We start from the raw sequence: 22,348 nt of genomic DNA, 5'->3' as shown, positions 1-22,348 counted from the left end.
ATGTGTTTAGTTTCTTGCTTCTGTCTGCTGTCTACTACTATATTTCCTGCACCTACGGTTTTTGACTTGCTCACTCTCTCAGTGATAGACACCCAGGCTGCCTCTCACTTGTTGTTACCACAAAGGAGGCTGCAAAGAACATCCCTATACCCCCTTACAACCCTATTCAAGCATTCTTGTGTTCTAGACTCAGGAAGGAATGCCCATAGCTAGGTTCAGTGAACACAGCAGACTAACCCCCAGGAGACCCGCCCTAGTCTACACTCTTTCAGGGGCTTTGATGTGCCACATGCTGCTGTCTAATGTTTGCCAGTATGAGAAATGTAAAGTCATTTTAATTCGTGTTTCTCTAATTGCTAATGAGGCTGACCACCTCCTCTACTGTTTAGACATGTAGGTTTCTCCTTTCTGTGAATTGCCTACTTTGATCTTTTCTTCACCCACATTTAAAAAAATTTTAACTTTTATTTTAGATTCAGGGATACATGTGCATATTTATTACGTAGGTATATTGCATGTCACAGGGGTTTGGTTTGCAGTTTATTTCATCATCCAGGTAATAAGTACTGGGATAAAAACTACCCAATAGGTAGTTTTTTGTTCCTCACCTTCCTTCCACCCTTCATCCTCGAGTAGGCCCTAGAGTCTGTTGTTTCCTTCTTTGTGTCCATGTGTGCTCAGTGTTTAGCTCCCACTTACAAGTGAAAACATGCAGTATTTGGTTTACTGTTCCTGTGTTAGTTTGCTTAGGATAATGGCCTCCAGCTCCATCATGTTGCTGCAAAGGACATGATCTCATTTTTTAAGGCTGCATACTATTCCATGGTATTTATGTACATTTTCTTTATCCAGTCTACCATTGATGAGCATTGAGGTTGATTCTCTGTCTTTGCTATTGTAAATAGTGCTGTGATTAACATACACATGCATATGTCTTTATGGTAGAACGATTTATATTCCTTTGGGTATATACACAATAATGCTTTACCCACTTTTTAACAGGATTTCTGTCTTGAGGTATTAAAAATACCTCAAGTGTTCTTTATGTATTCTAAATACTAGTTCCTTCTCTATTTCAGACACTGCAAACATCTTTTCCCAGTGTGTCACTCATCTGTGTAGGGGCAAAAAGGGAATAATGCCTTTTCCATCACCTATCACAAGGTTCACAGGCAATATCCCTGTAGCAAATGACAGATTAACAAGAGAAAAACATAAATTTATTTAACAAAGTTTTACATGACACAGACACTTTCAGAAGTGAAGACCTTAAGACTCAGGAAGAAATGTCTACTTTTATGCTTAGTTTAGATGAAGAACGGACAGCCATGTAAAATGGTGATTGGACAAAAGGGTATGATCTAACAGTAATAGACCAAGGCCTGTCTGTTCAGATTCTTCTCAGCTTCTCTGTGTAGCATTCCTTCCCAGGAATAGGGAAGGACGCTTCCAGAATAAGGATCTTATTTCCTATTTTCTAGCAAAGTAGGTCAGAGAATTTCAAGGCCAGCTCTCACAAAGGCTGGGGAAGGTCAGAATGACCTTCTTACTTCTAAGGCCCTACCAATCTCCTTCAGTTCAAAGTGCCTTGGGGTAGCATTTTTGAGCCCCAACATCAGTTACATTTACCTATCATTCTTTGTTGAACAGAAAACCTCGCTTTTGAATGGTTTATGCATTTCATCTTGTTAAGAAATTATTTCCCAATTAAGATTATGAAGAATTATTCTATATTACATCTTTTTTTTTCTTCTATTACTTTCACTAGCTTTACCATTCACTTTTAAGTCCTTACCACAGCTGGAGCTTGCTTTTGTATGTAGAGTGAGTTTGTTTCAGTTTTTGCTTTTCTCTGTACATTTAGTTTCCCAGTTTCATCCATTAAATAATCTAACTTTTCTTCACTAATCTCTATCCACCTCTATCACATACCAATTCCCAAATACATGTTTCTGTTTCTTTGTTTTCTATTCCATTCCAGTGTTCTGACTATTTCTCCATTCATTCTTCCACAGTTTCATGCTAGGACTTTGTTTTGTGACTTATTACCAAGTGGGGAGATCCAGTTATATTTTCTGTGCATAGATTTGTTTGTCTCAAACAATTGTTACAAGGCTGTATAGTAATTTGGAATCCTGCTTTTCTCACTGAATGTTGTAATTTTGGCATTTCTCCCATGTTATGTTAACACTTCATAAATATCAATTCCTAGAAAATGTAGTGTTACCATCAATAAAACCAAATCTCACAATCTAGTGAGTTTCCACCATAGAGCAGCTTCTGTGGCCCAATATAAGGTGAGGGTAGACCCCAGGGACTGAGGCAGGGTCAAGTCTGCAGGAGATGAGACAAGGTGTTCTGATCCCTGACTAGAGAGAGACAGATGATGGCTGGGCCCAGACTTGGCTTCCATAGGTCAGCTTCAGCCATTCTTTCCAAAACATAACCCCTACTCCCAGGGATCAGTGATGATCCATTTAAAAGGAAGAAGAACACTCTCATTTTTCAAGAGGATCCTTCTCTTACACACCCAGCAGTCTGCACCCCTCAGCAGAACTGAATACAGATCCCTGAGATTATTGATGTTCTTGGCCAGCTCTCCAGGATGGGCTTGGTGAACAGAGGGAGGCATGTGAGTTCACATCTATGCACCAGCCCAGCCCTTGGGAGGACCATGCAGGACCCAGGCAGCTTCATGGCCTGTTACCTTGACGGAATTTTTACCATTCTTTGTTGAGGTTATATTTCAAAAACACTTAGAAGGCCTGTGAAAAATTACACGTTAGGGGTTAGAAAGGAAGTGGTAGAGTAGGGGATGGAGAAAGCCAAGAAGGCATGACTAAATTACCTGAAAGGCTACTAAAAAAAATGGTGAGGGCTGTTTTTTGTATTTCCTAAGGATCAACAAGAGGGAGCTGGAATTAAAAATTAATGAGAAGAGGGCTAAGATCAGAGACTTGTTCTTAACATGACTTCAGCAACATGGCCCAGATATGCATAATCTATTTCAGGTGAATTAAGCCACAATAAGGGGAGGAACTAAACTGTGCTAATAATCTGAGGTCCCATATTGCCGCTGGATCTGTAACTGGTTGAAAAATTCATTGTCAGAAGCAGGAGCTAAGCCTGGAGCAGCCAAGAGTTTGGTTTCTCTTTGAATTACCTGAATAGTGAGTGTTGTACAGGAATAAGGGATAAATGAAGAAATCATTCATCTTCTTTTCAATTTTTTAATCAAAGGAATATATGATGTGAAAAATCATCCAAATAGGACCCAAAATAGACAGCAAGAAGTAAGCTCCTCTTCCTTAACCCTCTCTTTGCCCCAGTGTCAATTCCCAGACTCAGCATTATTAATAATTTCTTTTATATCTGGGCATAAATCTTTTATTTTTACATAGGGGTGTGTGTGTGTGTGTGTGTGTGTATGTATGTATATGTAAATATATGTATATGTTAATTTATTTACTTTTTGCCTTAAAATTATTAAAATATACCCCACATTCAGTTCCCAACTGATTTTTTCTTTAATTAATAATAAAATCTGGCAGAAATGTCTGTCCATATCAGCATCTCCAAGTCTACCTCTTTCTCCCCAATAGCTGTAGTGTTCCACAAGATAGATGCACTGTAATTTATGTATCATTTTCCTATTGATGAACTTCAGGCTAATTCCAGTTTTCTGTTTTAATAAACAGTTCTATATTAAACATCATTATATATACAACTTTCTGTACTTCTGTGACCACATCTGTAGGTTAAACTCCCCAAAATGGAGTTGCTGGGTCAAAGAGCATTGGCACTGAAAGCTACATAAGAGATTGACAATTGCCCTCCCAGAAGGCAGCCTCAAATCATAAATTTCACAGACAGAGAGAATGAGAGTCTCTTTTCCTTACTTCCTTACAGACAGTGAGTGTTAGCAAATTTTTAAATGGTTGCTGATTTTGTAGGTGAGAAACAGTATCTCAGTGCTATTTTAATTTGAATTTCTTTTATGAGTAAGATTAAACAACTCTTTATTTAATGTTCATTTGTATTTCTTTTTCTGTGAATTGTCTTCTTGTGTCTTTTGTCCATTTTTTCTTGGCTCATTACTGTTTTTACCTAGGGTTTATAAAAATTATTTTTATGAAAAAAATTGATGTTTATCTGTTTTGTGCATTGCAAATATTTTTTCAGTTTGTCTTTTTATCTCCTTTATGGTAATATTTTCTGAACAGAAATTTTATTCAAATTTTATGCTTTTTTATTTGTGAGTTTTTTCAGTTTGGCTTGTAGATTTCATGTCATGTTTTAAAAGGCTACTCAACAATTATTTGTATTGATAAATATAAGTATATATATTTATGGTATATAATGTGATGTTTTCATATGTGTATACATTCTAGAATGATCAAATCAGGTTAATTAACATATTAATCACTTCAAATACTTATCATTTCTTACCATTTCTTTACAGGGAAAATATTTAAAGTCCTTTTTTCAGCTTTTTAAAATATACGTTATTACAATCTATAGTCACTATGTTGTGCAATAGATCGTCAGAACCTATTCTTCTATCTAACTGAAACTCTGTACTTTGGGACCAACATCTCCCATTTCTTTATCCACCCCACCTACCACCAATCTATTCTCTACTTCTACAAGTTCAACTTGTTTAGATTCCATATAAATAAAATCACATGGCATTTGTCTGTGCCTAGCTTATTTCACTTAGCATAATTCTTCTAGGTTCATCCATGTTGTGGCAAATAACAGAACTTCCTGCTTTTGTAAGACTAGATAGTATTCTAATGTGTATATATACCACATGTTTTAATCCATTCATTCATTGATGGCTTTTTGGTTTTCCCTATGTCTTCACTATTGCAAATAATACTGCAATTAACATGGGAATGCAGATTTCTCTTTGGTGTACTGATTTCAATTCCTCAAAGATTATTTTTTTAATGCACCTGAGTTCTCTTCTAGTATTTCTATGACTTTATTTTTAATTTCCTCTGACAATTTATTCTGTTATAAACAGGACATCCTCTCACTTTTGTTGTTGTTGTTGTTGCAGTAGAGAGAGTTTAATTATCACCAGGCTGCTTAGCAGAAGGACAGGAGATATTTCTCAATTCTGCCTTCCCAAGAACTCAGAAGCTAGGGTTTTTAAGAAGAATTTAGTGGGCAGGGACTAGAGAATGGGTACTGCTGACTGGTTGGGGATGAAATTATAGGAATGTCAAAACTGTCTTCGTGCACTGAGTCCATTTCTGGGTGGGGGACACAGGACCTTTCGAGTCTGTTTCTTGGTATGAGTCACAGGTCCAAGTGGAGTTAGTTGGTCACCAGAATGCAAAAGTCTGAAAAAGATCTCAAACATTAGTCTTATGTTTGACAACAGTGCCGTTATCTATAGGACCAATTGGGGAATTTACAAATGACCTCCAGCTACGTGACACCTGAGCAGTAAGCAGTTATAAAAAGACAAATTATAAAACAGCGACTGGTTAGAATTTAACTATGCCTACATTCTAACAGAATTTAGGCCCCTACCATAATTCTAACCTTGCGGGCAATTTGTTAGGTTTACAAAGGCAGTTTTGGTCCCTGAGCAAGGACCCTGAGCAAGGAGGGGGTTAGTTTCAGGAAGGGACTCTTATCATCTTGTTTTAAAGTTAAACTGTAAGCCAATTCCTCCCGTAGTTGGCTTGGCTTATATCCAGGAATGAGCAAGAACAGTTAGCTTGTGAGGTTAGTAACAAGATGGAGCATAATAGAAACATTCCTCTTCTTCTTTAGGTAGTTATCAAGATTTGATTCCATTTGCATAGTCTAAGACTCCCATTTCTGAAAATATCAATGAAAAGAACTCAATGTTATTAAGCAGAATGAAAATGGATGCCAGTGGAAGTGATTACTCATTTCCCCATCAAACCCCAGATAGGTATTTTTCAGCCACAACAGGAAGTCCAAAGCCACATTCGGTTTATTTTTCATTTATCTTTGTGGTCTTTTTTCAGGTTTTGGATTATTTTCGTGTTTGGTTTTTAGGCTATAGTGTGGTAACAATTCATGGCTGTTGTTTTCTCCCATCAGCCCATGAGTTAGAAGCTGGAAAATGCCATTGCAGCCCTGGGATCCAAGATGGGGTCCCATTTAATGCCAATCAAGAAAACTGAAAGTACTGCATTTGATTGAAAAGTGAAAAAATCTCCATCATTCAGTTGTAACAAGTCATAAATCTCACTTGGCATTGATGAACTAAGTGTGCCTCTCTTTCTTTTCCATTTATAAACTAGATGATTAGTACCTGATGTAAAGGTCACACACTCAAACACACTATAGGGGTAAACACTCTGAATATCTGGCTTGGTCTTTCTTTCAAAACATGTCCTGCCTGAGCAATAGGACACTATGTACTTTTTCATCAACTCTCAATAAAGTGGATCAGATGATGTGGTACCATCCGTACTCTTTCATACTCCCTACATGGTCAACAACTGTGGAGAGGTGAGATACAAGCTCTAGTTATCATAGAGGCAGTATGCTGTAAGATCTAAGAAAACTAAGAAAAAAAATGATAAAATTATATGCCTATTTCTAAAATTACAATGATGTAAGGATGGTGTGAACATATTCTAAGTACTGTCAATTTTCAAACAGAAAAGGACGCCCAAATGCTTGGTAGCATGATCATCTTTTACATTACTATGATCTCTCCATCTCCCATACCTAAAGTGTGAAATTTATAATAAAATCCTGTTTTTTTTAGCTCCAGAGTGAGACTGCTAATTACTGATTGGTAAATGCTTTGAAAATTCAGAAGGGCCACACTGAAATGCTAAGTATAGCTGCTCTCAATATCTCTCTCTCTCTCTCTCTCTCTCTCTCTCTCTCTCTCTCTCTCTCTCTCTCTCCCTCCCTCTCCATCCCCCCCACCATTCCCTCCCATGGTTAGAATACAATGCACTTACTCACAGTGCAGTTGCTTGGACCTGGGAGGTGAGAGCTCATGTTTGCATTCCTGGGACAGGAGCATGCAGCTGCCAGCCTTTTGCATGATGGGGATTAGGTCTTTGCCTGTTGAGTTAATAGGTCTCCCAGCTGCTTCTACATATTCTTTGAAAACAGTGGTTTGGGCCTTTTTCCATCTCACTTCGGAATTCTAGACCAAGAATCTTTCTGATGACAACTTCTCTTCTCTGGTGATTGTTAATTTTGTTTGAAGCTTATACTCCAAATAATTCACCCAATGTTTTCTCACAGCACACTGGAAATTTGACATCTTCTGTCCTTAGAACATATTTTGTTTTGTTTTGTTTTGTTTTGTTTTTTTGACGGAGTCTCCCTCTGTTGCCCAGGCTGGAGTGCAGTGGCACAATCTCAGTTCACTGCAACCTCTGTCTCCCGGGTTCAGGCAATTCTCCTGCCTTAGCCTCTTGAGTAGCTGAGACTACAGGCACCCACCACCACACCCAGCTAACTTTTGTATTTTTAATAGAGACGAGGTTTCACCGTGTTAGCCAGCATGATCTCTATCTCCTGACCTTGAGATCCACCCACCTCGGCTTCCCAAAGTGCTGGGATTACAGGCGTGAGCCACCACGCCCAGCCCTAAAACAGATATTTTAACATAAACATGAAAGTGAGCTCCACGAAATGTTCAGGAAGAGAAAATATTTTAATTAGGTTAAAAAAATCAGGAGCAAGAGTTTATTCCTCTAAATAGTATCTCCTCTAAGATTGCAAATTTAGAAACCAGACTTGAAGCATACTGTTGAGTCTGTGCTTCACCCAAAGCAAATATTTGAGGAGTTTTCTCATGGTAGTAAGATTTTAGAGGTTACTTAAGGGAACCAAATAGCTTGAAGCCTGGTGGTCAGACTCTCCCCAGGACATGGCCTTTGTCATAGGTGATATGGCATCATAAAAGAAGATCCTTCAAGGCATTACTAGTTTGGGGCCTTAATAGGTGAGCCTCCAGAATCAGAAAGGTGGAAGGAAATGGCATTGAGTCAGGAGACCCAACTGCTGTGTGACCTTGGCTAAGTCCTGTCACCATTCCATGGTTCATCTTTCTGAGGCATAAAGGCAGATGCTTAGACTAAATAATCCCTTAATAACCCTTCCTTTCCCTAGCGCTTTCTGTTTCTCATTTCTACAAAACATTTTCATAAACAACATCTGAATTAAAATCTTAAGGAGAGATTTTTATTACCATTTTACAGGTGAAGAAATAGACTGAGAGTGGTTAAATATTTACCCATAAAGGGTAGTCTTCCTTCTGTGTGCCAGATACTGTACCAGGTATTAGAGCTGCAGGTGGAAATGAGCTCCAGACCCTGTCCTCAAAGCAAGTAGGGGACTGGAGTATAAAGAGATTATCACAGTGGAATAGAGTATAAGCAAAATGCTGTGAGAACACATAGGAGAGAGCAATGAACTGCCTGCAATGGAGAGTAAGTTTCCCAGAAGAGACATTTTAAAATGGTCCTTGAAGAATAAGTAGGAGTTTGGCAAGTGGAGAAGAGAAAAAAGACATAAAGGCAGAAGAATGAGCATGTGGAGAAGTGTGACCGGGCTCAGTGTCCTCAGTGGACAGATGTGGCTGGAGGGAAATTGGGTTTGTGGGAAGGGAGTTGATGTTAGTGAGGTATGTGGAGGTTTAATAATAAAGATGCTTGAGTTTTATCTTGTATCTTTTTAACCAAGGGAATGATGGTTTGACATCTGGATGGAAGATGGGACTGTTATTAGTAAACATACCAACCAGTGCAAAAGTCTAGATGCTAAATGATAAGGACTTAAATTAAGACCATGCCTGTGGGTATGGGGAGAAGGGGTCAGACATAAGAGACACTGTGGATTAGAATCCAAAGTTTTTGGTAACTAATTGGCAGAGACAAAGGTGAACACAGGGTTTCTAGCTCCAAGGGCTAAGTGGAGGGAACTCCATTTCTTAAAACAGAAAGCAGAAGATCAGGTTTGGGTGTTAGATGTAAGCCCCATATGTTCAGCTTGAGGCATGCAGATTTTGAAGTGTTTGCAGGACTTACCAGTGTAGATGAGCACTTGGGAGTTCAAATCAGCTCGTTACAATACAGGTTTAGGTTGCAGGTAAAAGCCTGGGAATCGTCAGCAGATAGGTGTCTGTTGAAGCTGTGGAGATCGATGAAATCACGTCAAGCCTCAGTCTCTTCATTTACAAAGTGGATATCAATTTTACTTCCAAGGGTTATCCAGTAATTCATTGGATAAATCAGTTTAAAGCAAAAAACTGGAATCTGATTTTCCTGATTAGATTTAAACTTATTTAAATGCAATCTCTTATTCATCTTTTACCTATGTCTCCCGGGGCTTTTAGAAAATTGCTACAGTGATCTATGTATAAGATAATGGGCCTTGAACAGTCAGCCTTGGCTTCAAGGCCATCTCTTAGAGCCAAGTATACCCTCTCACCACTTCTAGGTCAATTCCCTGGTAGCCACATGCTAGCACTTACTTGTTCCTCAGCTTCCTTATAAATAAGATACTTGACTCAGAGTATGTATTAAGTAGTTTCAATTGACACAACATTTATTAAGTCCTGTAGTGTGGTATTCCCTGCACTGAAATTACAAATGGATAAAGTTGATTAATTAAGTATAAGTGTCAAAAATATGGAGAGCACTTTGACAACGCTATTGGACCCTAAGAACAAAATGCTATGGGAGCCCAGAGCATGAAAGAGTGGATTTCCTCAGGGACATGGAAAAGCCATCCTGGAGATGCTTTTGAGCTTGTCTTGAGAAGGAGTAGAGTTCTCAGAGGTGACAAAGAGGAGTGTCAGCCCAGGCTTGGGAACGTAATGGGTAGAGGCACCAAAGTGAAATGTGTGGTGTGCTCCTTGAGCAGAGAGATCACAAGTACTGATTTGCCTAACTTGACTTGTATTTTTTTTCAGCAGGGATCTACATTTTTTAATTGTTACTTTGCCATCTAGCTGTTAGTCCCTCTTAATCAATGGCATTTTCAGCAATCACAGCAATTTTTAAAAAGTTACTTCTATACATATGGTGCTCTTTAATTACTCTTTTAAATGAGTCTCACGCACATTTCTTACTCTGAATCCATAATCAGATGAGTCATGACACAATCCTCTGGAAGGGCATGTTATCTGATGATGCTAATTCTGAATTAGTGTTTCTCTGAAATGTTTTCATGGTATAAAATTAGTATAAATAGGATGCATAGGTCATATTCACTCTGAACCACGTTTTGGATATTTTTTCAATTTGTTATTTAAAAAAAAAAAAATCAAATTTTCAGAGAAGACAGCAACCCTGGCCAAGAGAGCATCAAGGGTGGGTATCCCTCTCCAACACTGAAATTCTAGGGTTCGGTGAATTTGATCCAAAGGAAAACAGGCAGATTTAAACATTGTAACATATCCAAAACATTTTTCCAATTATATGGGCAATGCAGGATGACTGTAGAAAATAAATTTGTATAAAAGAAGAAAAGAAAAATCATCTGTAATCCCATCAGACATTAACATGTTAGGAAAATCCACTCCAATGTTTGCTGTCCCAAGCAAGCCACATATTGAGCTCTCACTTTCTCCCTGTACTTTAAATCCTGCTGGTATTAAAATTTCAATGTTTCCATTTCCATCCCTGTATCCTAACCACCACTGCACTTGACCAGATGATTCCAACAGATTCTACCTATCCTTCTGCCTCCAGGCTATGAAACTCTGAAACACTGAAGCTGTCCTCCACATAGGGTCAGAAGGACAGCATGTCGATATAAATCAGACCATGATATTCTCCTGCTGCAAAGGTTTTCATGGCCCTCACTACCTATGTTATAAAATCCAATCTCCGTACGTGAGAATACAAAATCCTGCATGATCCAGCTCCTGTTAACTTCTCCTAACTCATCTTCTGCCACCCTATATGTCTACTTGCATAGTTCCCTGTATATTCATATATCATGTTTTTGTGCCTCTGTTCCTTTACTTATGCTGTCCTCAGCTTGGAATGCCCTTGTTCCACCTCTTGAACTGGGTAACACTGAGCCCTCAAGACTCAGCAACAACTTATTACCTCTAGGGCAACATCCCTGAGCACCCAGATAGGGCTAAGAGCCTGTCTTTGATGTTGATGTACCAAAGCACTGAGCCTACCTTCCTCCCTTTATCAGTCAGTTACTGCTACAGTCAGGCTGTGTAACAAACCACCCCAAAACACAATAGTCTATGCAATTAACATTTATTTTCATGTTCACAATTCTTAGGGTTAGTAGAGAAGGCTACTCTACGTATCTCATTCTGGGGCCCAAGATGGATAAATAGTGGCTACCTGGGCACATTCTTCTCTTGGCAGTGGTCAGCAGCTCCTCGAAGGACAAAGAAAACTGCAGGATGCAGGCCTCTTAAGACCCAGGTTTAGAACACATATGCTATCGTTTCCACCCACATTTCACTGGCTGAAGCAAGTCCTATGACCAAACCCAACATCAATGGGGAAGAAAGTGTATTTCTCTCATAGGGACAAAAAGGAGGAGAGGAAGTATTTGCTAAGCAACTATGAAACCTCTCCTATGGCACGTTTTACAAATAGTAACTCTATCTTTCTAGTTGCTCAAGCCAAAACCTCAGATTCATTCTTGTTTGTTATTTTTTTCCATACTTAGTATTCATCAATAAATCCTCTTGGCTCTATCTTTCAAAGACATTCAGAATTTTATACTCTTCCTCTCCTTACTCAATTCCTTTCTGATCCAAGCCACGTTTGTCTCTCCTCGGGGTAATTGCAACAGCCTCCTAATTGCTTTTCCTGCTTTTGCTCTTGCCCCTTACAATTTATTCCATCCCAGCAGCCAGAGGGATTCTCTTAGGGCATAAATCAGATCATGTCAACTCTCCTCTTTGAAGCCCTCTAGTCAGTGCCTCCCCATCTTGCCATAGGAAAAGTTGCAGTCGTCACAGTCTGTGCAGGTGCCTGTCAGGGCTCTGCTCATCTTGCTGCTGCTGCTCCCTTAGCCTCATTTCTTCCTGCTCCACTCCTACCCACTTTGCACCTAGGGCTGGCCTCTTAGCTACTCCTCAGAAACCCCAGATACTCTCTCTCTTAGCTTTGCACTCTTCCTCCTCTTAGCACTAGGGACCCTCTCTCTGGAATATTCTTTCCTCGTACATCTGGGTAACTCTCTCCTTCACCTCCTTCAACTCTCTATTCAAAATCACCTCATCCGGGAGTTCCTGACTCACATCTATATAAAATAGCACTCTCCTCTCTGCAGTTCCTACACCCCCAACAAAATATAAGCTCTATGAGAGTAGAGACTGTCCGTTCTGCTAATGGCTGTATCTCAGATTTAGGACAGCAACTGGCACAGAGTGGGTACCTGGGGAATACTTGGTGAGTGAGTAACTTGCTCTCACTAGGTAATACTGAAATGACTGGCTTGTGTGTTTTCTCCCCCTTGGGTGAGCAATAACCCAGCTCACTCCTCCTAGAATCTCCAGTGCCAGCCACAGTTCTGGCATACACAAGGCTTAGTAAGCACATGCTGAACTGAGTGGAACAACTTTGTAAAAGTGGATTTCTGGAAACTTCTCAAGTTTTTGAGCTAACAGACTCATACCCAGTTACTGTGGCTTACCAATTGGGTTTATTTGGAAAGTAATGTTTTCCCAGGAATAACTATGAAGCTAGATGTAAAGGAACTCAGGTCTAATTTGCACAAAAAGGAGAGTTCTTCATCCCACTTAACTGCAGATCCTTTATCAACTACATGTTCCTCTGGTCTGTCAGCTCCATGAAGTCAAGACCATGCCTGCCTCACTCTCCGTTGTACCTCTAGGGCCTGGCACAGAGCTCAGCACACACTAGATGCTCTATTCATTTTTGTTGATTAAATGAGTAAATGAATGTATACATGAGGCCTTCCCTGAGCCAACCCATGGGCAAAAGTGGCTTAGGTGTGCTTTGTGGATGAAGCTTTGGAAGGATCCAGGTAGAGATAGGGTTTCATTCTGCAACACTGTGTAGCTGTTATGTGTGCTTCAGCTCCAACAGAGCAAAGAAACCCCAAAAAATGGGCTTGTTAAAAGCCAGTGCACTCAGAACAGCAGTCACCATGCTGCCCCCTTTGGAATTTAGCTGGCACAAGCAATGCAACCTCATCCTGCCACTCTTCTCTCTAAACCTAAGGAATGAGCTGCAAGGTTCCCCCAGCCACTGCTGGGGGGTGCACTCCATAAACCCTCTGCTTACCCACCGATTGCCATAGCTTCTCACCATGAAAACAGTGATAGCATTTGGGGCTGGAGGACCAATCACAGAAAGGGGGTGATGGCCTCCGGGTGAGAGTCCAAAAGGGATGTAAGTGGATGGGCTGGCACTTTGCTAAGAGGCTTAGGGCCTTGAGAGAAATAGGAGTGTGTTCCGTTAGGGACAACTCCTACCCTGACTTTCTAATTGCTGACACACAACTGCTGGTGACTTAGCATGGGGTGGACTCAGCTCCCAGAGCTCAGTCAGTCTCACCTCCTGGCTTTCCCTCAGGTGTGGAAACACAGGGTGTTGCTTTACCTAAAGCTTCAGCACTTTTGCCTTTTAACAACAGGCCCTCATCTTTCTCTTCCCTTTCACAGAGAGGTCCTTGAATGCTCCTCCCACACCTGCCCTTCAGAGCATGTTCAGGGTTTTAGAGCACTACAAGGGCAGTCAGTGTTTCTAGCAAATGAGTACTTCCCAGTAGTATGATCATGGACTTTGGAGTGAGCTATACCTGAATTCAGATCCCAGCTGCCACCAAAGTCTCTGGGCCTCAGTTCCTCTGTCCATAAGACAGAAACAATGATACTATGTACTTCCTAGGTTTGTCATGGGAATTCAATGAGATAAATATAGAAAGCACTTAGCCCAGAGCCTGGACATAGTAAGCACTTGATAAAGGATAACTAATAGCAGTAATAACAGCAATAGTTATAACTTTTAATATTGTCTTTCATCCTGATGGGTGCACAGACCAATCAATCATGCTTTGGCCACCCTCATGTGGGGGTGGGGCAGGTGGGCAGGGGACATGTGGGGTTGCTTCCATGTAAGTGAGCCACAGGGCTTCCCAAAGGTTCCTCTTCCTCTTTCAACTCACATGTCCTGATGGATTCTCTGAGTCACAGCCTAGAGGAAGCACTCTATCATGGAGCACTAACCTATGGGTGATAAGGTGATGTGTGTGTGTGTGTGTGTGTGTGTGTGTGTGTGAGAGAGAGAGAGAGAGAGAGAGACAGACAGAGAGAGAACAGGGAATGCAGAGAGAGGGGAGAGAGCCTGGGAGCCTCCTATAGAGGCTGGGTGACTGTGAGGGGTGGGTTGTGGGGACAAGACTAAGTTCATATAGGCAAACCTGCCTCCCAGTTTTACCACAGTTCCAGCAGGAAAAGCAGAAAGATGAGAGGCTCTTCCAGGAGTTCCACAAGAGCAAACCAAGCCGCATCTTTAACCTGGCTAAGGATGTGCAGAAAGTGCACATGAATTCCTTTCTTGGTAAATAAGCATATCCATGCCTATTTAATTATGAGAAATATGTAAAATATTGAATTATGTGCATAACTTACGCATATGACCATGCTGTGGTTAAAGTCAGCTAGTATTCATCACAGTCCACACACGGTTACATGATCTCTTCCTGTTGCACTTGCTGGTCCCACTTCCTGGAATGTCCATTCCCTGCCACCTCCTCTCCTCATACCTGTCTTACACCTGCTAGCTTCTGCTCATCCTCAGGTCTCAGTTCATACAATCTGCCTCCTTTTGGAAGCCCCGTGACACCCGAAACTCAGGCAGCATGCCCCAACCCTGTCCCAAGGCACTTATATCACCCCGTGGTCCTCATCTGGCTACTTGTATTGTCTCTAGAAGGACCCCAAGCCCCTTCAGGGCAAGGGCTTTCTTTTAGTAGGTTTACGTTCTCAGTGCCTGGCATACAGTGGGTGCCCAAATATATCTGCTGAATTAGTAGATATAATACCCGAGTTGTTAATAAAATACCTGAGTCGTTTCCTTGAAAGACAGTCTTTGTCCTCAGGCAAGCCTCTGAATCTAACAGAGGGGACTTCTTAAAAAAACAACAAGCAGAGCAATCCATTACTTCTGGGATTTCATAAATGCCATGTCAATGTGCTATGGGCCCTGTACAATGTCAGTAGCTGATAGTTAAGTAAACCAAAAACCAGATTGGAGACCAATGTGCCAGCAGAAGCACTGTCAGCACTGCCTGGCTGAGGAAGGTGGTGCACAGTGACCTGCAGACTCAGTGCTCAGCGTCCAGGCGCCTGCACTTGAGGAGTAAGTGAGCAGGACCCTGACCCAATTTCTATGACCCGAACTTCCTCACTGCTCCCTGCACCTTCTACCTTGGACTCACACAGGGTGAAGCTCTGGAAATACATCCAATGAGAAGGTTTGCCAGCTTTGTTAGATGAGGCACTTGAAGATCAAACCCCAAATAGACAAGTTATCTGTGCTTATGCTCTCTGCTAACCTACACACTCTAGGTCATCATAATATTGGTCAATACTTACCACAGATTGTGTAAAGCACCTTATTTGGGTTATCTTTTTCAGTTTGCTCCTTGCAACAACCCTATAAAGTAGATGGCATTATCAGCCCCAATATGCAGATTAAATTAGAACACACAGAGAGATTAAGTTATACACTCAAAATCATACAGCCACAATGCAGCAGAGCTGTGATTCGAACCCAAACACTGACCACCCAGTCATCCTTCTCATGCAAAGACTGATCAGGCCTGTGATTAAAAATTATAAGATCACCAATGCACAGCCATCTTTCCTGAATGCTGAAACACTTAGGACATAGAGATCCCTTTAGAAAAGCAGGGAGTATGTTTGGGATTAATAAAGGAAAGCCTCCTGCAGAGAGTTTATAAAGTCAGGGAGGCAATGAGTAACCAGTGGCAGAGTTGGAGAGTCAGACCTCTCAGGGGATCATGGAGTCAAAGCGCCAGCCCTACCCTGCTCTACCCTTGGGGCAGAACCCTGGACTCTGAGGACCCAGGAGTTGCCTAAATCCCCCTGAGAAAGCTGAGGTGAGAAATGCTGTCGGTCTCTGCACTAAACACAAACCACCTTCCTTGGATCTGCATTCCTAAATGAAGTTGAAATGCAAAAGGGTATTTGCCTTGATCCTTTGGAGCGTGAGTTTATTGATAAGGTGAAGGTTAATGAAACAATTAATTGTATCCATGGAAGCTAAAACGTGGATTGAAGCTTTTCAATTTTCATCTGCCATAATGAGCACTAGGCTCAGGTTCTTACCCAGTACTTCACATCCATTAATTGTTTTAATGATTCCAGTTTTAATTAATAAAAATACAACCATGTGTGTTAAATCTCAACATCCAGAGTTTTCTTGCCCAACAGCTGAGTTGGGGATGTGCAGAAAGAAAACACCAGGGCAAGATGCAACTTTGAAGTCCTGTGTTAGCCAAAGGGTACTAAAGGTGACCTGTGCACCCAGCATTGGGCTGTGTGTTTCCCCACTTCACCACATTGAATCCTCTCAACATCCTGTAATTACGTGTTTTAATTCCTCTAAAGGTCCTCACCATGGGAAGCCACTGTCTCCCAAGTCACCCCTCAGAACCTGCATGTGATTCTCTAGAAGACTGTCAGATCCCTTCCTCCATCCTCATACCTTCCTTTTCATCTCCAGATGCTCTCCCATTTCATGCTATGGAAGTCACTGTCCCTCCTCAGTGAAGCACCCCATCACTGAACCCCTCCTCTGAGCGACGTGCCACCTTTTTGCTCTCTCTAAAGACTGGCTGCCCTGAGGACACAGCGTTCCTGCAGCCCTTTCAAGTGGAGGTGGTTTTGCTCCCAATCTTCAGAGCACTGGGCTTGGAGATGGGGTAGGCATCCCCCTTGCTGTTTCTTGCCAGTTCCAAGAAAGAAGTTTCTCTTCTCCTTTCTCTACTCTCTAAGAACATCTACCTTTGAATTATATTTCAACATATTATATCACCCATTATCTTTCATTGTTGTAGTCTGCAACAATGGGTCACTCTATCACAATTTCGGTTCTTGCTGCTTAAATTCTTGGCACTTCAATATATACACAGGTCATCCTTCCAACACACTGGCTCAGTTTTATGGACTTACCTCCTCTAGTGGTCTTAACCTCCTCTGTACCTTAGTCACCAAGAGTCTATGTGAGCCAATACTTGCCATGATCAATAAATGCAAACCCTCCATTATCTAAGCATTGCACATCACACTCTCTGACTTCAGTTTTTCCATCTCACTTGAATGCCTCAACTCTAACAATCTTTCTCCTCCCCCCAGGTCTTCTAAGCTCAGAACTGATCAAGCCATCTTTTCACTTTCCCTCTCCCCATCAAAGTCCTGTCTTCCTTTCATATCAGCTTCAATTCCATGACCTGTCACTGTGATCACTCCCTCATGTACACTTCAGCTCCTCTGCCCCCTCTTGATTTGTTGCACTCTTTGGCAAAAACACAACCCTGGTAAAATATAATTCTCTATCTGCTCCATGCTGGCACCCAGGAAGGTGAATGTGGTTAGGGGAAAAAAAAAACACACATTAACAGACCTTATTCTAAATTTATGACCACGAACTTCAAATGGGCTCTTATTGTTCTCCAGCAATCACATCTGGTTTTTCTAATCCATCTCTTCTCATTTTCTCCTAAAAGCTATTTCAGACCTACTCTCTCCTCTCCCCAAACTTCCACCACCACTTCCCCTATTCTTACTTTCAGCTGATAATTTTTATTTCTATTGCACTGAACAAAATTGAAGCAACAGGAGGAAAATGTCTACAGGACCCCATCATCCATGCACCCATCGAATAGCATCTTCACCTACATACTGACATTTCCTCCTATTACTGTAGCTAAGCCATATGTGATTCTATATACATGTATTCTTCTACTCATACTGTTACTGGTGGGGGGCCTTGACTATGACTTGTCCAGGTCCTTGGCATTTTGAACAAAGAATTGAACAAAATGCACAAAGTAGCAGAGGAAAGAAACATGGGAACAAAGCAGCGAAAGCAACAATTTATTAAAGCAAGAAAGCACCCCACAAATTGGGCATGGGCCTGAGCAAGCGACTCAAGGGCCCAGTTACAAAGTTTTTTTGGGTTTTAAGTACTCGGTTTTCGGTTCTTACCAGCTACCCGTTATCTGCATGAAGGATTTGATCTGTGGCTAATTAAAGACTGATGTGAACTGGTGCCCTGTGCAGATGAAGAGATGGTCCCTGCTTGGCCAGCAGCCAATCCAAGGTACTCTCCCTTTCCATCTGACACTGGTGGAAGGGAGAGGGTTGTAGGAAGAGTAGCCTTCGATCCTCTATTACTTGGGAAGGGAGATGGGGTTTTTCCTTTTGGTTTAGCTTTAGGAAATTTTAGGTGTTCTGACCCCAGACCCAGGTGTTTTCCTTTTGATCCAGATTTGGGAAGTCAGCACGAATTGGCCTTAGATTCCCGCCCCCAGACCTTCGTGTTTTTTCTTTTAGGAAGTCAGCACAAATTGACCTCAGATTCTCTGCCCCCAGACCTTGGTGTTTTCCTTGATTCAGCACAAATTGGCCTTAAGTTCTCTGCCTCCAGACCCTGTTCTTCTGCCTCAATACATTAAGTTCAATCCTCCTTCATGTATGCTTCTGAACTACTGGATTAATAGAATGATCTACTGATATCATAGACAATGATCAGGATATTTATCTACTAGAAAATTCCCATCAGCATACAAAATATCATAGTTTCTCCTATAAGGAGGAGGAAGGAAGAAAGGAAGGAAGGGAGGAAGGAAGGAAGGAGGGAGGGAAGAGAGGGAAGAAAGGAGAAAACAAGCTTCTCTTGACCCTACTTCTCACATCAGCTACTTTTCAATTTCTCTGCTGTCTTTGGCAATAAAATTTCTCAAAAGAGCTGTCAATATCCATGGCACAATACCTCTTCTCCTGCTCTCTTAACTCTCTCCAGGCACGTCCTCCACTCTTCCATAACTGCTCCAGTCAAGGTGACCAACGACTTCCAATTTGCTCAATCCAGTGGTCAACTTCCAGTCCTCTTATTTAGAGATAATAATACTATCAGTTCTACAGCATAATTGTGACCATTTAGTGAAATATTAAAATGTTTTAAACATTTTTATTGTAAACTGTTAGTGCAACCCTTTCTTAAACAAACTCATCCTAAATGTTAAAAGCAGAAATATCTTCCAGGTTTACAGCTGTACACATCTGCTGACTTAGCTCCACTAGTATTTCAACTGGAGCTTTCCATAAACATTTCTTCCCCATAACTGGATCTCTGAAGGGAGGGAGGGGGCATGAATTTGAAGTCCACACTCTTTTAAAATCTAATTTCTAAGGTCTCCATTGCGGAATGAGTGTTAATTATCCTGTATTGTATGGATGTCTCCACAGCATCAGTCTGAGAAATTCATTTAACTTTTGACCGATCAGGGAAATGAGCTTATCTTTCTCTTCTAATTTAAGTTTGTCAATAGCTTTGAAAAAGTTGGAGAGCTGAAGTTTTTAGTGAAAGTCAAGCAAACTAATAATTTCCTGAAATTGATGTTACCAAAACCATGACCTTAGAATCAAAAGTTAAAGGTATCAAAATGTCTTGATAGATGGTTTGGAGTCATCCTCCATATTAGGGCTAGAAATTCATCTCAATAACAAATAAACTTGGGAGATTTATAGATCAAAAGGAAAGAAAAGAAATTCTCAGATAGTTGAGAACTAAAGAATGTCAGTTGATACCTGTGTTGAACAGAGAACAAGAAATAAATAGTGAATACACTACAACACTGCTTACCATATTGACTACATAAAAAGCTCTGATCCATTAATTTGGGTTAAAAGCCAGCAAAAAATTGTCAGCAGAATTTTGTTCCTAGAAAGAAAACCTTATCAATCTTCAAAGCAATGTAAATGCATGTTTCTGAGCATTTTCTCATCATCTTAAGAAATGCATTTGAACTAGGTGTTTATTCAAGGTCAATAATCCATATTTTCAGACAACATGTTTTTCTATGTAGAAAATCCCAAATAATCTAAAGGCACCAGTAAGTGAGTTTAGCAAGGTCACCGAATATAAGGACAACACACAAAAATGAATATTTCTATATATAATGATAAAAATTGAAATGAAGAAAAATGTTTAAATATTTCCAATAGCTGAAAAAATGAAATACTTAGATATAAATTTTATAAAACATATGTGAAACCTGTATGTTGGAAACTATAAAAAATGAATGAAATAAATCAAACAACACCTAAATAAGAGAAGGTACATATTATGTTTGTGGTTTGGAGAATTCAAAAGAGTTTAAATGTCAGTTCTTCCCCAAACTGATCAATAGATTCAACACAATTCCAATAACAATCTCAGTAGAACTTCTTGTAGATATGAACAAGCTTATTTTAAAAGTTATATATAAAGGGAAGGAATGAGAAAAGCCAAGATAATTTGAAAAAGAAAAGCAAAGTTGGAGGACTCAAACTACCTAGTTTTAAGATAACATAAAGTTACAAAAATAAAGACAGTGGGTAATAGTGAAAGGATAAGCATATAGATCAAGGAAACAGAATAGAGAGTGCAGAAATAGACTCATACAAATGCGGTTAATGATTTTTGACAGTTGTGCAAAAATGACTACATGGAGAAAGAATAATCTTCTCAACAAATGGGGCTGGAACAAATGAACATCCATGTGCAATAAAAGATACCTCAACCTATACCTCACATCATATACAAAAATTAACACAAAATGGGTGATAGATCTAAATTTAAAACATAAACTATAAAACTTCTAGAGGAAAACATAGGAAGACACATTTATGACCTTGTATTAAGAAAAGATTTCTTAATTGTGACATCAAAAGCATAACAAAAAGACAAAATAATAGATTGGACTTTATATTAGTCTGTTTTCACACTGCTGGTAAAGACATACCCAAGAGTGGGCAATTTACAAAAAAACAAACAAACAAAAACAAAAACAAAAAAACAAAGAGCTTTAATAAACTCACAGTTCCACATGGCTGGGGAGGCCTCACAGTCATGGCCAAAGGTGAAAGGCACGTCTCACATGGCAGCAGAAAAGAGAAGAATGAGAGTCAAGTGAAAGGGGTTTCTCCTTATAAAACCATCAGATCTTGTAAGACTTATTCACTACCACAAGAACAGTGTGGGGGAAACTGCCTATGATTCAATTATCTCCCACTGGGTTCTTCCCACAACACAAGGGAATTATGGGAGCTACAAGTCAAGATGAGATTTGGGTGGGGACACAGCCAAACTGTATCAGACTTCATCAAAATTAAAAATGTTTGCTGTCTGAACGATACTGCTAAGAGAATGTGAACATAAGCCACAGACTAAGAGAAATATTTACAAATCCTCTCTTAAAAATGAATTGTATCCTGAATATATAAAGAACTCTCAAAATTCAGTAATTTAAATTTTTTTTAAGTGGACAAAGTATTTTAATATAAACTTCATCAAAGAAGACATAAAGATGGCAAATAAGCACAGGAAAAGATGTGCAGCATTATTAGCCATTAGGGAATGCAAATTAAAATCACAACGAGATACCATGACACAGAAAAGACATTGACGCAGGCCATAGTCGCCTGCACTTGCAGTCCCAGCTACTCAGGAGACTGAGGCAGGAGGATCTCTTGAGCCCATTAGTTAATGACCAGCCTGGCAATATAGTGAGACCCAACTCTAAAAATAAAAGCAAAAACAGGAAATAAACTAACAATACCAAGTGCTGGTGAAAATATGGAGCATTAGAATGTTCGTAATTTGCTAGTAGAATGTAAAACGGTAGAACCTTTCCAGAAACAAATTGGAAGCTTCTTACAAGGTTAAACATGCATCTACTATATATTCAGCAATCCTGCTCCTAGGCATTTACCCTAAAGAAATAAAAAACTATGTTCACACAAAAACTTGTATGGGAATATTGGCCAGGTGTGGTGACTCATGCCTATAATCCCAGCAATTTGGGAGGCTGAGGTGGGTGGATCACTTGAGGTCAGGAGTTCAAGACCAGCATGACCAACATGGTGAAAACCTGTCTCTACTAAAAATACAAAAATTAGCCGGGCGTGGTGGCATGTGCCTGTAAGTCCAACTTCTTGGGAGGCTGAGGCAGGAGAATCACTTGAACTCTGGAGGCAGAGGCTGCTGTGAGCTGAGATTGTGCCATTGCACTCCAGCCTGGACAACAGAGTGAAACTCTGTCTTAAAAAAAAAAATATTGTACAGGAATATTTATAGCAGCCTTC

The 22,348-nt window shown here is 40.3% G+C and overlaps 1 protein-coding gene and 1 long non-coding RNA gene across 4 annotated transcripts in view; one reads left to right on the top strand and one right to left on the bottom strand.

Annotated features, from left to right (window-relative positions):
* Positions 1-21,117, bottom strand: part of LOC103885435 — a 52,412-nt gene extending 31,295 nt beyond the window's left edge. For 2 of the 3 annotated variants that reach the window (XR_002522750.1, XR_002522749.1), the window contains exons 1-5: positions 21,083-21,115; positions 19,866-19,943; positions 18,993-19,109; positions 15,569-15,629; positions 9,048-9,150 (exon numbers count right to left, since the gene is read on the bottom strand). This is a non-coding gene — a long non-coding RNA (uncharacterized LOC103885435). Of the gene's footprint in view, positions 1-9,047; positions 9,151-15,568; positions 15,630-18,992; positions 19,110-19,865; positions 19,944-21,082 lie in introns of all 3 variants that reach the window. The other variant, XR_001903799.2, reaches the window with a different exon arrangement.
* The window catches only part of TRPC7 (transient receptor potential cation channel subfamily C member 7), a 141,024-nt gene that overhangs the window by 20,058 nt on the left and 98,618 nt on the right, over positions 1-22,348 (top strand). The window lies entirely within an intron of this gene.

Source organism: Papio anubis, chromosome 5, assembly GCF_008728515.1.
Source record: "Papio anubis isolate 15944 chromosome 5, Panubis1.0, whole genome shotgun sequence".
NCBI classification, from domain to species: Eukaryota; Metazoa; Chordata; class Mammalia; order Primates; family Cercopithecidae; genus Papio; species Papio anubis.
The sequence above is the reverse complement of the archived record's forward strand: the minus strand, read 5'-3'. Positions and strand labels throughout refer to the sequence as shown.